The 14562-nt window shown below is 36.7% G+C and overlaps 1 protein-coding gene across 1 annotated transcript in view; it reads left to right on the top strand.

Moving 5' to 3' along the window:
• Positions 1 to 14562, top strand: part of LOC145683121 (tyrosine-protein kinase Dnt-like) — a 554239-nt gene that overhangs the window by 387960 nt on the left and 151717 nt on the right. The window lies entirely within an intron of this gene.

Here is a 14562-nt window from a genome sequence, read left to right as displayed (position 1 = left end):
GAGATACGATGATCTCTGCCTCATAGACAATACCAAGCAACTAACGGTACTGAGTGTGGTTGAGTTTACTAGTGGTATTATCTGGCTAAAATCAATGTTCCGAGAGCTATACTTCTTTTTGTGCTCTGAATGCAAACTTTGATATAACCGTTTTAAATTATTGTACATCTATCTATCTATATAGCTATATCTATATCTATATATGTATATAATTGTAAACTAGAAACTTCCGAGTAATTCTGAGAATCATCGCTCTTTCTTTAAATAATGTATGAGACTATTACACTGCTCGTTACTTAAAATGTTGAACTAAGAAGGATACATCCAGGAAAGTCCAAATTTGCAGAATGTGTAGAGCAGGGAAGGATAAATATGTTTGGTCGATGGCTGCACAGCTTCTCATACCTGTGAACTCCGCCAGCTACAGTTGATGAGCTGTGGCATTGGATCGTAAGACGCATGGCTTACCATACCAGAAGAGAACATCCTCTCGATGTCTCGCTGTGTTACAGTCGTTCTGGTTGTCAATGTTGGGTCAGTTCTGCTCTGCTATCACCACGTTGTCACACAGCGAATACAGCGGTAAGTTTAACCCTTAACGTAGCAAGCCTAAGTCGTCAAAGTTGTTTACCAAGCTGGAGTCTTCTGGGGACCCCAAGTATTATTTTAATTTCTCAACATAGTATTGCAGAGGGTTACTCCAACTATTATTTTTTGGATGTCTAGAAGCATACTTAAGTTAAATGAACATTGTTGACGTCAAATATTATGTATATTTGAACACTATTCAGTTCTTCATACAATTTCATACTTGTGTGTTCGTAAATCTGAAACACAGGTTTAACAATGAAGTTTTTACATTTTGAAGTGTGTTTTTATTTTTTGTATTTTTTAAAGAAACGCATCGTTGATCTAATCATGTAATTGATATCTCAAAGGGTTGCAGGATGCATATAAAAATCGAGAATAAATTGATTCTTATAATTGCGGCAGTATCACCAAATATCACTCTCTGGGGTCCCTAGAGTACCCCGCTTGGTATGTTAAGGGTTAAGCATATTCGACACTTACTATTAGATATCGGCTTGGGAACTTTGGCGTAGCTACCCTGTCTCCTTGAAGTTGCATTTTTAATGGGGAGTACTGTTTAGGAATCATCTTGTGAGGGAAAACGTTTTCAGCTGACACCATGTTTTTAATTATAGCTTCATTTAAAAAATAACTTATCTGTTAATTAAAATGTTCAGAGAAGTTATTTCTGGAAAATCCTATTCACGCCTCTTGTGGTAACAACTTCTGCATTTTGGAAGAGGATATTATTAAGGAAAAGAATGAGGTAAAGTCGTCTGTATATAGTACACACGGAAAAGAAAGTATTTGACAGTTGACAAATTTTCTTTTGCCAATAGCTCGGCAACAAATTAATTAATTTGGATCTTTTTGTTGTTATTCTTCGAATAGTTATAACTTGACAACCTGCCAAAGTCGGTACTCTGATAGGTTAATTTATTGTTGAGTTTTTAGGAAAACAAATTTTGTCAACTGAAGAATATTTTCTTTCGTGACTGTACAAGCAATGGATGATAACGGCTTAATAAATGACTGTACGTAAGTCTTTTTTGAGTTTGAACATAGGATTGTACATGGCTGTGAATTTTGCATTATTATTGAAGTGCTGCAACTAAGTTATTGCAAAAGGTATGATAAATTCTTACAGTAATATTGTCACATATTGATTTACTCTGTATGAAAACTAAAATAGTTTAACATATGGTTACCCTCCTTTGTGCCAATAATTTTAAAATTAACTCTTGTGCCACTTTTCAACACTTGGCTTTGCAGTAGCTTTCCAAAGAATTAGCAGGAAGTCCAAACTTACACCCTGCAGATAAATACATTTCTCTGGACAGTTTCACTGCTCCAAACTAAAATTTGAAAAGTGTAGTATTTTTAATTTTATTATTATTGGCACAAAGGAGATCAACCATATTTTAAGCTATTTTTGTTTCCATACAGAGAAAAACAATATGTGGCAACATTACAGTAAGAATGTATCATGCATTTCTCAGTATGTTGCAGCACTTCAATAATGGTGCACTATACGTACAATCTAGATCCTGAATATGTCCAATTCATATATTACAACAAGGCAATACGTATGCGATACAGGTAAAATCCGTATATTTCATATGGACAATCTACAAGCTACATACATCCAGTCCATACATTACATATGGCCAGCCTGTACGCGACATACGTGTAATCTATATGCCGCATGCAGACAGTCTGTAAGCTGCATATGTGCACTCTGTATGGTGCATACGGATATTCTGTATGCTGTATCGGGACAAGCTGTGTGCGACATAAGGAAAATCTGTATAATACATAGGTACAATACGTACACTGTATCTAGTCGTACGTACGGGGCACAAGTACAATATAGATGCTGTCTCGGGATTGAACGCAAGAAACACACGTACAGAACGTATATTGCATACTTCTTGAAATTACGCTCCGTCCTGATAGTCAGTGAGTGTCGTCATTATTAACCCACATGCTACATACGATCCTGACGTCACAAAGCTAGATATTACCTCCGTATATACTTGTTACTGTAGATGACGTCACATGAATGACGTCATTGCACTTATGTAGACAGTACGTATAATACATACTTTTTCAGCTATACGTTTGCTGCAGGATGCTATATACGGTTGTACGTTAAGTCCAGAAACTACAGGAATTACGAATGTAACCTACGTTTTTAAGTATGCCACCTACATTTTTTTTTCTCAGTGCGCGTTTTATTGCTCTTTCAAACACCGAGTAGCTCGAAATAAATGTCCACCACACTAGTTAGATTATTATAATAGGTCGGTACTCGGTGAAAAAAAGACCTCTGTATAATTGTCAACCTAGGGCGTGCAAGATGGAATAGGTGGGTATTCCGGGTTTTGCGGGAAGGGACATGTATATATATATATATATATGAAAACTTGATTTAGGGACCTTCCAAAATTGTATGGACCCTGATCCACAAACTTCAATATGGAGAACTACATATAATGTAACCAAACCAAAACTAACAATGCTTATCCCGTTAAAAAAAAAATACGAAAACTAGATTTAGGGACCGTTCAAAATTTTTTGGCCCCTGATCCTCAAAATTCAATATATTTAATACAATCAAACATTTTCTTGTACTCTCCATATTTTGAGAACTACATATAGTGTAGCCAAACCAAAATTAACAATTTGCTCAGTATGATGTGCTTATTCCGTAAAAATTATGAAAACTTGATTTAGGGACCGTTCCAAAATTTTTATTGTCCCTGGTTCACAAAATTCAATATAAATGTCATTCAATCAAACATTTTTTGTACGCCCCACATTTTGAGAACTACATATAGTGTAGCCAAACCAAAATTAATAATTTACTCAATATGATGTGCCTAATTAGTAAAAAATACGAAAACTTGGTTTAGGGACCATGCACAATTTTTGTGGACCCTGATGCAAAAAATCCAATAATTTTTTTTTTATTTAATCAAACTTTTCTTATACACCTCATATCACGAAAACTGCATATAGTGTAGCCAAACTCAAACTATCACTTAACTCAGTATGATGTGCTTATTCCGTAAAATATACGAAAACTCTATTCAGGGGCCGTTCCAAAATTTTATGGCCCCTGATCCAAAAAAGCTAATATATTTCATTCAATTTCATAACAAATTTTCTTGTACGCCTTATGTCTCGAGAACTGCAAGTAGTCTAGCCAAACCTAAACCAACCCTTAACTCAGTATGATGTGTTTATTTCGTTTTTTTTTTAAAAAAAAAACACGAAAACTCGATTTGGGGGCAGTTCAAAAATTTTGTCGTCCCTGACCCAAAATCTAATTATTGGCCAAGATCGCAATCTTTCGATCCATTTTTTGAATCATTCCTAAAATTCTTGTTAAAGAAAATTAGTTTCTTCTTTTGCCCAACCTAATTGTTCTAATTAACAAACCTTGTTCTCGTATAAAGTCGAAGTTAAATAAAACCTTGGAAATTAGATACAGACGCACACAAACGCTTTACAACGTTAGTTAGGTAAACGTAGCAATATGTTGGTTATTGCAATCGACTAGACAATAGCAAGTCGAGAGTTTTGTTGTGACAGATTCCTGCTGCTTATTGCAATCTAGAACAGAGCCTCTCTTAAATTTTTATTGCCCCCCCCTTGCACAAAAGTCTGAATTCAACATTGGCTCCACCACATTCGCCATATCTACTGTCACCTGAAAATTTATTTTTTTCAGCTGTTAAAATCTGCCTCCGTGTTTCTCGTTCCTAATACAAGAAAGAAAAAAAACTAGTTGATCACGCAACGCATGCTCCAAAGATGTACTCTCAGTTGAAATACGACTCTTGTTTCCGGGATGAAAGAACAAATTGAGCAACTGTCTGATGTTCTGTTTGTCTAATATTATGAAATTTATATATTCTCTCCGCTGTCTTATTTGTGGATACTCCATAATGTGCAATCATCATTTCTTTAAGTTGTTCAAATGTCTTCTCACAAGGCATGTTTGGCTAACGGTAGTAAAAATAGTTATTATCGAGATAATAACTTTAAAACGGAGCAAATTTTCTCTTTAAGGATTGCATTAGGTACCTGTATTTGCTGAAATCTTTGTATATGTCCCTTAGGCTAAGGGAGACGTATGATTAAATGAAGTGAATCATGATGGAATGAAATGTGGCAGAAAACGAGAGTATCCCGAGAAAATCCATGGACCCGATGTTGTCCACCACAACCAGGGACCCCAGGCACCAGATGAAAGCATTCTACCACTTAGCCATCATGCCTCCCAATCTATATCAAACGGTTTTAACGCTGAAAAGAATGCCATACATATCAATTGCAGTGTATCTTCTTAACTATGACTGCGCCAATATAGATATATTTTCAAACATCTTATCCCATATACAGGAAATACCAACCGTGAGCTAGCGTTTATAAACTTCTATCTCAATTTTGTTTAGAGTCGAGTTAATAGATATTTATTTAATATTAACTGGACTTGTCAAACTGACTACAAGTAACTAAGCAATACTGTATTTACCCATATAAAAGGACAAATTTACTCTTTTAATATCATTCGAGTTATTTCATTGCCTTACAAGAACCCACTTAATGCCCCAATATTATAATAATCTATGCTCCACCGATCAACCTTTCTTATCTGCAAAATCCAAGTCACATTAAAGTTAAATTCTTCTAATACACAAGTTGCAATAATCAACTAAAAAAATAACGTAATCATTTTAATCAGTGTGCCCTATCATTTAACAAGCTTCTTGATCCAATACTTTAATTCTCCTCATATCATCCACTACATAGCTCTGATACGGGAACATATCCACCATGTAACTATGACACAGGACTAGGGCAATCATCAGGGCAATCCTCACCTACAGAACTCTCCACCAATTTTTTTCCCTTTGGGACGTTCCTCAATGACTGGATCTTTCGGCAAATAACATTCTCATTTACTCCATGACTGTCTTGTATTTAAATTAACCGTTGGAACATAGATGCTCAGCGATAACTGTGCCAGTATTGAGCAGTTACTTAAAAGCAAATTATTCACCAAATATATATAAACTATTTTATTAAATCTCGTTTTAAAATATAACGTCTATTCCACCAAAACATATATGAAAAACATAGCTTCTCAAATATCAATACTATATACTGTATATAAGGTGAACTACTTTAAATGGATCCCTCCACATAACTTCTAAACTAATTGACATAAATAGCTGATTTTTTTGTACCAAGTAAATATCAGATGGGGAAAATTTTGACATACTCGACAATATCACCAAGTTAACAGTGTTGTCATTTCAATATAAGTTTCATTTTTTCAAATAGCGCTAGTCAGATTATTACGTATTTCATAGATGTAAATCGAAATTTAAAATACTACACTTTTTTATTCAGTGTTGCCAACTAAGAATGGTACTAAGGACCCGCTATGAGAAATTGATTTTTTTATTCAGGCTTTATTTCGAAAAAGGGCTAAGATAAGTATCATATCTAAGGAGTTAGATGGTTTCCATAAGACAAAACAATCTTAATGTCTTTTACAGCAATTTGATACCTCAAACCGCTCCTGAGATATGATAAACATAGGTAAGGTTTGCAACACTGCTTAAAATTATTCTAATTACGACTAAAGTTATACACCGATGAAAAAGAAAGCAACAATCATTTTAAACATTCCCTACAAATTCGTAATTTTAAGTAGTAGCTGCAAAATCTGTGCTGACCTCAAGGTAATGCCTGTGTTGATGAATTTGATACATTGATATTCAAGGTACGATTGTTTTCTTTGTCTATGGGACAGCAGAGTAAGCTATTTGCACTACTTCATGAAAGATTGGCCTCCACGAGCATCTTTTAAGCCTGGAGAAACGAATGTGCAGCACCTACCATTGGTAGAACCGCATACAATCATCTTTCTCGTTCATACATCAACCTCTGTCTTGACAGAAACTTAATTCAAAGTAAATATCATGAATAAGAATGGAACAACATTTAGGCACCTGTATGAAGAATTCCCTCCACTCAATGAAGCAAAAATTAAAGAAGGCGTTTCTGTGGGGCCTCTCACGGGAGGGTCCCACAAGTTGTCGCTAAAATCTGATTGTGGTTCATCTGAAAGAGCATCATGAGAAATGAACATTAGCAAAATTTAAGGCGCTATGTACCAGAATGATAGGAGCTACTGGGCTTCAAAATTTGAATATCCAAAAAATTATATCATGGAATTATGTACGTTTAAAGTAAATATCTTGAAAACCGTAAAGGCAATAAAAACAAAAGTTGCACAATATAATGAGAACAAAATTCCCTATCGAAAATCATAAACAGTGTTGCCAACTCAGCATTAAAATATTTTGTTTGAAATAGCACCATATGCAAGTGTGCACAAATTTAAAATGCACTATTATCACAAAACATAACAGTGAAGTGTAGTTGTACAGTGTTGCACACTATTGGAGATACATGTGCTGAAAATGAACAATAGAGAAGTCGATATGTGGCAACAAAGGGTAATAAAGGAATGCACTAGAAACAAGTGAGGATTTTTTGCATTTTACTTCTGTAGCCCCGATGAATAAGCAGACAACTCGCGAAAACAAAATGATACACACGAGGAAAGAAACACGTGTTTTCTAATTCTGTAAACTGGTTCTCCATTATCTTATCAATATTTGGAAGAGTACTTTCTTGGTTTCTGTCTTTCATGTTAAGTGACTTATTCTTTTACTTCCTCTTCTACATACCATATGATTATGTTTGTAATTGTAATATTATCATATTCACATTGGAAATATAATTATTTTATTACTACCTCATTTCGTTTTTAGTCGGCCAGGATAGCCGTGTGGTCTAGAAGGCTAGACAACCGACATATTAGGCATCGCGGGTTCCATTCCCGCCTCGGATATGTTTTTGTTGTAATTTTCATCTTACATTTTCATTGTAATCTTTCTCTTTCATAGTGATTCGGATCCCACTTTACACTCCTATATAGATTCGGAAATGGCATCACTCAATTTCGTTTTTCAAATGCATCAATGCTTTGTGACACTGCTGACATTTTGCTATGTAATACTATCTGTGTTATGCATTTGAACTAAATTTATAGTATGAGACCCAGATTCCTTTAGTACCATCGGTTGCCGCATATCAGACTTCTCCATTGTACATTTTCAGCACACGTAGCTCCAATTGTATGCAACACTGTACCGCTACACTTTACTGTTATGTTTAGTGATAATAGTGTATTTTAAATCAGTTCACACTTGTATATGGTGCTATTTCAAACAAAATATTTTGTACTGAGTTGGCAACACTGCTTCTTCTATGGCAACACTGCTTATAGTTTTCGATAGGACATTTTGTTTTCATTATATTGTGCAATTTTTGTTACGGTTGCTTTAACGGTTTTCAAGATATTTACTTTAAACGTACATAATTTCATGATATAATTTTTGGATATTCAAATTTTGAAGCCCAGTAGCTCCTATCCTGATCCATAGTATCTTAAATTTTGCTCATTTTCATTTCTCATGATTCTCTATCAGATGTGCTATGTGCCAATCAGGTTTTAGCTACAACTTATGGGACCATTCCATGTTAGATTAAACAACTCTTCAGAGACTCCAGGTTTCAGATAGTTCTCCAAGGTAAAGAAAAATAAGTTTAAGATACTCGTACATTCTGACAAGTAGTAACAAACTTCTTGGCGAATAACAAGGTCAAAAACTACAAAGATATATCTGGTTGAGGATATGTTGGGTTTGTATGACGAATGTGGCTGTGCTATGTCCCTAAAGGTACATTTCCATGATTCGCACTTGGATTTCTTCTCTGACGACTACAGGTAGTTCAGCGATGAGCATCACGGATGCTTCCATCAGGACATTGCCAAGATTAAGCAAAGGTACCACGGGAAACGATCTACGTCAATCCTCACTAACTACTGTTGGACGCTCATCAGAGATGCTTCCTATGTCTATTATAAACAATAGCCTAAAAGGAATTAAAAGTCCGACTCGGATTAAGGTATACTAAACATATATCCTCACATATATCTATTTTCTCGAAAATATGTACATATTTCAATGAAACCTTAACCAATTCGGCTTCTTATTTCTTATATTCGTCTTTAGTACATGGAATTCTTTCAGAAATGATTATTTTTATCTAGGGAGCATGAAAGTTTTGAATATATATTGCCTAGTGTTTCCAAAGAGGGTAAATTGTTAGCGCTCGATTATGTGGTGTGACTGTAACGAAAATAGCAAGTTTGTTGAGTGTATCGCAAGGGACAGGTCCAAGGTCATGAAGGTATACAAAACTCACAGCAAAAATCTCATTGGCAGAGAGCAACAGTAGTTGGAGAACAATCCTCAGTTACAGATCCCGCTCAGCACTGTCAGAACTGTCAAAAAAATGTTCACTCAAAACTGTCCTGCGCTGGTGATGCAAGTGACGGAGAAACTCGAGCAGCATATCCCACAGGCTCTGTCGACATTCACAATCCGCCGTGAATCACATGACATAGATATACAGAGTCAAGTTGAATCGACGAAATCACTGGTGATGAACCATAACGTTTCAGCACGACACTAATGGTACCTCTAACATTCGACACGGATCGAAAATGGCTGCTAATGTGATACAGGCGGGATTAGTCATCACTATTTTTACTTCAAACCACGGTGCGTGTTTAGTGGACGCCCAAATACGCGTGTGATCCGCATTGTAACCGTGAAGCATGGCGACTGCTATGTGGTAATATGGACTGCACGGTTTCGTACAAGGGTTAATAAAAAGTTATGGCAACGTTGTCTAATTCGTGCCTCGCTTTGTGAACAAAAGAACACTTGTTATATTTCTTCAGTATAATCACCTCCCATTTCTATCATCTTCTGCTACACGTGTATAAAGCGTCGCACACCATCAGCGCGTCCATCTTTGACGATGTTCCAGAGAGACCGACACATGCTATGGACGATGGCTTATCTTGTGTCGTAGTGCTTCCTGTGAAGTGTTTCCTTCATTTTAGCGAAAAGGCCGTCGCAAAGTCCATAAAAACCAAGAATGTTATAAAGTAGAGGATGTGCTCATACGTATCTTCATCATATGAACCCAATGAAGCCAAAAAAAAAAAAGCATCGTCTGAGCCGGCACGTCTGATTGGCTACTCTCGTTTCCGGCATGATTGTTGGCTCGAAACCTTGCGATCTTAGTGGCGCAGAGTAGGTGTGGCGAAGCTGTGACGTATGGCTTCACGATTTTGTTGTATAAGCATATCCTCTATTTTATAACATCCTTGATAAAAACATTGTTGTATACCGCACTCACATGCCACTTCAACCTTCATTCGAGCACGTTGGTCATCTTTTTGAAATTTATTGTTATGGCGCTTCCGTTTTCCTCCTCTACGTTACAGCACTGCTCCTTTTGACTGAATAACGCACAGACGTTATTACTCGTCACACTTCATCGCCTTATATTCCCTTGTTAGCTACGGAACTCTTGTAGTGCTTAGACAAAGCCCTCTGACGTTGAGAATAGTGTTGCCATTACTTTTTATTCAACTAATGTATTTGAGACAAGAACTTCAGCCCTCTAACGTTGAGAACAGTGTTGCCACTACTTTTTATATCCAATCAATGTATTTGAGGCAAGCTTTCTGACGTTGAGAACAGTGTTACCACTACTTTTTACCAAACCCTTGTATTTGAGGCAAGAACTCCAGTCCCTCTAACGTTGACAACAGTGTTGCCATTACTTTTTATCCAACCAAGGTATTTGAGGCAAGAACTCCAGCCCTATAACATTGATAACAGTGTTACCACTACTTTTTACCAAACCCATGTATTTGAGGCAAGAACTCCAGCCCCTCTAACGTTGACAACAGTGTTGCTATTACTTTTTATCCAACCCACGCATGTAAGACAAGAACTCCCGCCAAGGCTCGAACCCGAAACTAAGTGCCCAGTAAGGACGCAGTTGGACACCTAGAATCTATTATGTAAGGATTTCACAAAAAGTCCGCTAAGTGGCAGCTAAATAATGATTCCATAATCACTTCGTATATTACTTGCTTTTAAAAAAAATCTTAAAAATAAAATTGTAACTTTAGTTATCCTACAAACGCTGGAAATTTGCTACTAGCGTTATCGAAGGCAATTCTAATGCATTTTTCAATGAAACTTCATATATACACAAATATAACTGCCAATTTGTTATTCAGAACTTGATTCAAGTTTTTTTTTATTTCATTTTTCTGTAAACAGCACGTTGTTTAGCTGTTTATTCAACGTTGTGACAACGAACATTAATTAACAACATGTTCACAGGTGAATAATGCGCCTTTTTAAAGGATTTTTATGTTAATATTTGGTTACGTCAATGACATGGATAATATATCATTTGTATCAGGTTTCTGCTGTCAAATGCTTTGTACAAGTCAGAAAAATAAGAAGCTCGTTGAACAGTTAAACCAAAGCCAGATGAGCACTAGAACTTGGAAATGATGGATGTGCTTCAGAGCGGTCTTGTTTAGAGAAAATTTTGTTGTTTTTGTTTTTAGGTGTAACAAACAATGGAATGTGTAATGAGAACCCGGAAATAAATTTAGGGAAAATTTTAAAGAATTAAAAATTAGGAAAAAAATATTGAAAGAATGCTTCCATACGGTTATTGTAAATTATAAAGGAATTCTAGAGGTATAAATTTTAAAATAATCACAATAAAACCTTGTAATTTCATGATAAAATTTTAAAAAAATCTATAGATGAAAAACATTAGAATGGAACACTGACAGAAAATGCTGTCAATGGAGAACAACCACCTCCAGAACTATATACACATTTTAAGAGCTGGACCTTTTCGAAATTGGATTCTCAACAAATGTTACTTAGATGAATGTAAAATCAATATGTGATGTGTCAAAATGATCAGCACACAAGCTCCGTTTGAAGGCGTAAGAGTATTTTAAAGTGGTATTTCAAGTTTGAAGAATGTTGTTTACGTCACATTTTTAATTTACAGACATGTAAGTAATGAGATCCATTTAGAAAATCACTAGATATTAACACTATAATTCAATCTATCTTCAAGATATCTGTTAATCTCTGTATATATTTTTATTTTTGGCACGCTCTTTATAAACAATTTCTGTCCAGAAAGTTTGGTGAATGACGTCATACTTCTCACGGTCGTAAGAGTGCTTCACAGCCTAGAGGTCAGCACGGGCTCTGGTCTACAAAGCATATATAACTTCGGGCCCAGGCTGCGCTCGGGCCGCAAATTTCTAAATATACAACCATATTTCTCGGGCCTTTTCGGGCCTAACTTTGTAAATATACTGTACAACGATATACCGTATATTGCACCGTTCTTTCTGAAGAACTTTTAAAGCACAACTGCAAAATTAAACCTCTAATTGCTGTAAATAAAATTATAATTTGCGTTAATTATTAAGTTTCTGTAATTCGGGCTTATTTCGGGATCATTTGATTATCACACGAGCTCGGGCCGGTCTCGGGTCTAAATGCTAAATATTTCGATCTCGGATCGGGCATCACATTGTAAATTCACGGGCCGGGTCGGGCTCGGGCTAAAAATTCCGGCCTGTGCAGACCTCTATCACAGCCGCATCTCACGCCGTACAAGTCACGACATGTCTAAACAAGTTGGCGAGCGGCGTTGCTCCGAGTGTGCTTATCGTGTGTAAACGGCACATTGTAGAGTGAAGGTATAGTGCGTGCGGTCGAAATAAAAGACGGATAACAAAATGGAACATCGAACGAATATGCTGTTTTATTTAAAACTTAGAAAGTCAGCGAAAGAGGATCATTAAATACTGACAGCAGTTTACGAAGAACGTGCTGAGACCTTAAGTATGTTTTTGAGTGGTTTAAACGTTTCGAGGAAGATGGGACTCTGTGGAAGACGCCTCCGAACTATCCAGCTTGCAACTACACGCATCCTGGACAATGTACAGAAAGTGAAGGAACTTTTGGTTCAGGATTGTCGTGTGAGTGTGAATGATAACGGAGGAAGTGAGAAATTGGTTGTAAGATGGGCCACTTCATGGTGACGCAGGAGCGTAAAAGTATGGAGTTTCGGGGTCCAATCTCGCCGAAAAGCAACAAGGTGTGAAGTGAGATATTTCGCATCAAGACAATGCTCGTGATGTTCTTCGCCTCTGAGGTCCCCCGAGAGCGTCTCGTTAAATGCCACTACGTACGTGAAAATATTGAAACGTCTACTACAACGGATCAAGCGGGTACGCCTCCAGTACGCCAAGCAAAGCGACGGAATCTTGCTCTACGACAATGCCCGGTCACACACTATCTTTCTGATGCAGTAGTTCCCGGCCAAAGGAGAGTTGTGTCACTTAATTACCCACCCTATTTCTCAGAAAATTGAAATCAGGCCTGAAGGGCCAGAGGTTTCCGAACATTTCGGACATCCAACGTAATGTTACTACCCAGTTGAAGACCATCCCTTGAGACGAGTACGCCAGGAGTTTTTTAGGAATTATACAGTCGTTTTCAGAAGTCTATTACCATCAATGAGGATTACTTCAAAGGACAATAACTTCTGTTTCAAGTAAGACAACACATATAGACACATTCACCGAACTTTCTAGACAGAAGTTGTATATCAATCGCAGTATTGCATTTCATCCAGTAACACAGCGAAATCTATTCGCGTAGAATTTATAATTGAAACTCATTTTGGTTATAGTTTTCTTCCTATGTACTGAAACAAGCCAAACTCAGTACAGCGTAATAAAGTTTATGGTAGTCCATATGGCATATTTTAAACTGGATTATGTATATTCAGCACGTTTGTTTTTTACTCTCTTGCCCTTACCGCTGGTCTAGTGAGTAGCATGCTTGTCTTTAGTGTTCAAGATCCCGGGTTCAATTCCCGGATGGAGAGTCTTGAAATTTGAACGGAAGTTCGGATTCTACCTTAACCTATAGGTTCACGTTTGATATAGCCTCAGTGTTGAAAGGGGTGCTAAATTTCAATTCAACCAATCTATATAACACGGTTATTTCGACATTTATACATGTAAGACACTATCTATAAATTTACGTAGTTTTAAAATTACTTGACGATTTTAGATCAGTACAAGAAAATCTGTACCCAGTGGCGGGGTTATCGGGCTCAAGCCCCCCTCCCCCAACTAAATTTCGTATATGCACAATTTCATTAAAATTTGTCGGCACCTAAATGGAAAAATGTACGTGCTTATTCACGTGTTATGCATAGCCAGTCCCGAAAAAAAATCCTAAATACGCCACTGGTTGTACCTTTTGGGAATCAAACTCTAAACTAGTGCAACGATTGCACGCGAGTTAGCCATCTAAATACACTGTAATGTATGGACTGTAACAGAATAAAACTACTGTTTCTTATAATTTTTTTAAAAAAAGACTAAAATCTTCAAAATTCGTATTCTTTTGCTTTGTAAATACAATATGGCGGCCATCGAAAGTCTTTAAGGAAACTCGATAATGTCTCGTAACACGAAAATATCTCCTCTTTCCCTTTTTGCCACACCCCTCTGCTGTTCATCACAATTCCATAGCCTCTCTCCCGTCACTTCCCCACTCCTGCAACAACCGAGAGAACGTTTCGTCTCAGTGTCGTCACCTGTGGATATTGAGTCTGCGAAGATGTCATGTTTTCCAGCGACTGAAGAACAAAAGAACGGAATCTCAATGTCTAGCTTTCCCCCCTCTTGCCTCTCTCTCTCTCTCTCTTCCCCCTAAACCCGTTTTTCACACAGAATGTCTCATATCGCAACCAAGATCTCCAGCACAGTGTCTCCAACTGACTTTTCTAAAAATAGAATCTTAACAAAATTATGTGGAACTAAATATATGAAGAAATGTTTCGAATTACGAAATTATTCCTAGATCCCTTCCATTTATCCTATGTAATGTATTTTGATACATTCATTTA

Source organism: Thermobia domestica, chromosome 4, assembly GCF_964235325.1.
Source record: "Thermobia domestica chromosome 4, izTheDome1.hap1.1, whole genome shotgun sequence".
Classification (NCBI taxonomy): Eukaryota; Metazoa; Arthropoda; class Insecta; order Zygentoma; family Lepismatidae; genus Thermobia; species Thermobia domestica.
This window is presented reverse-complemented; position numbering and strand designations above follow the sequence as displayed.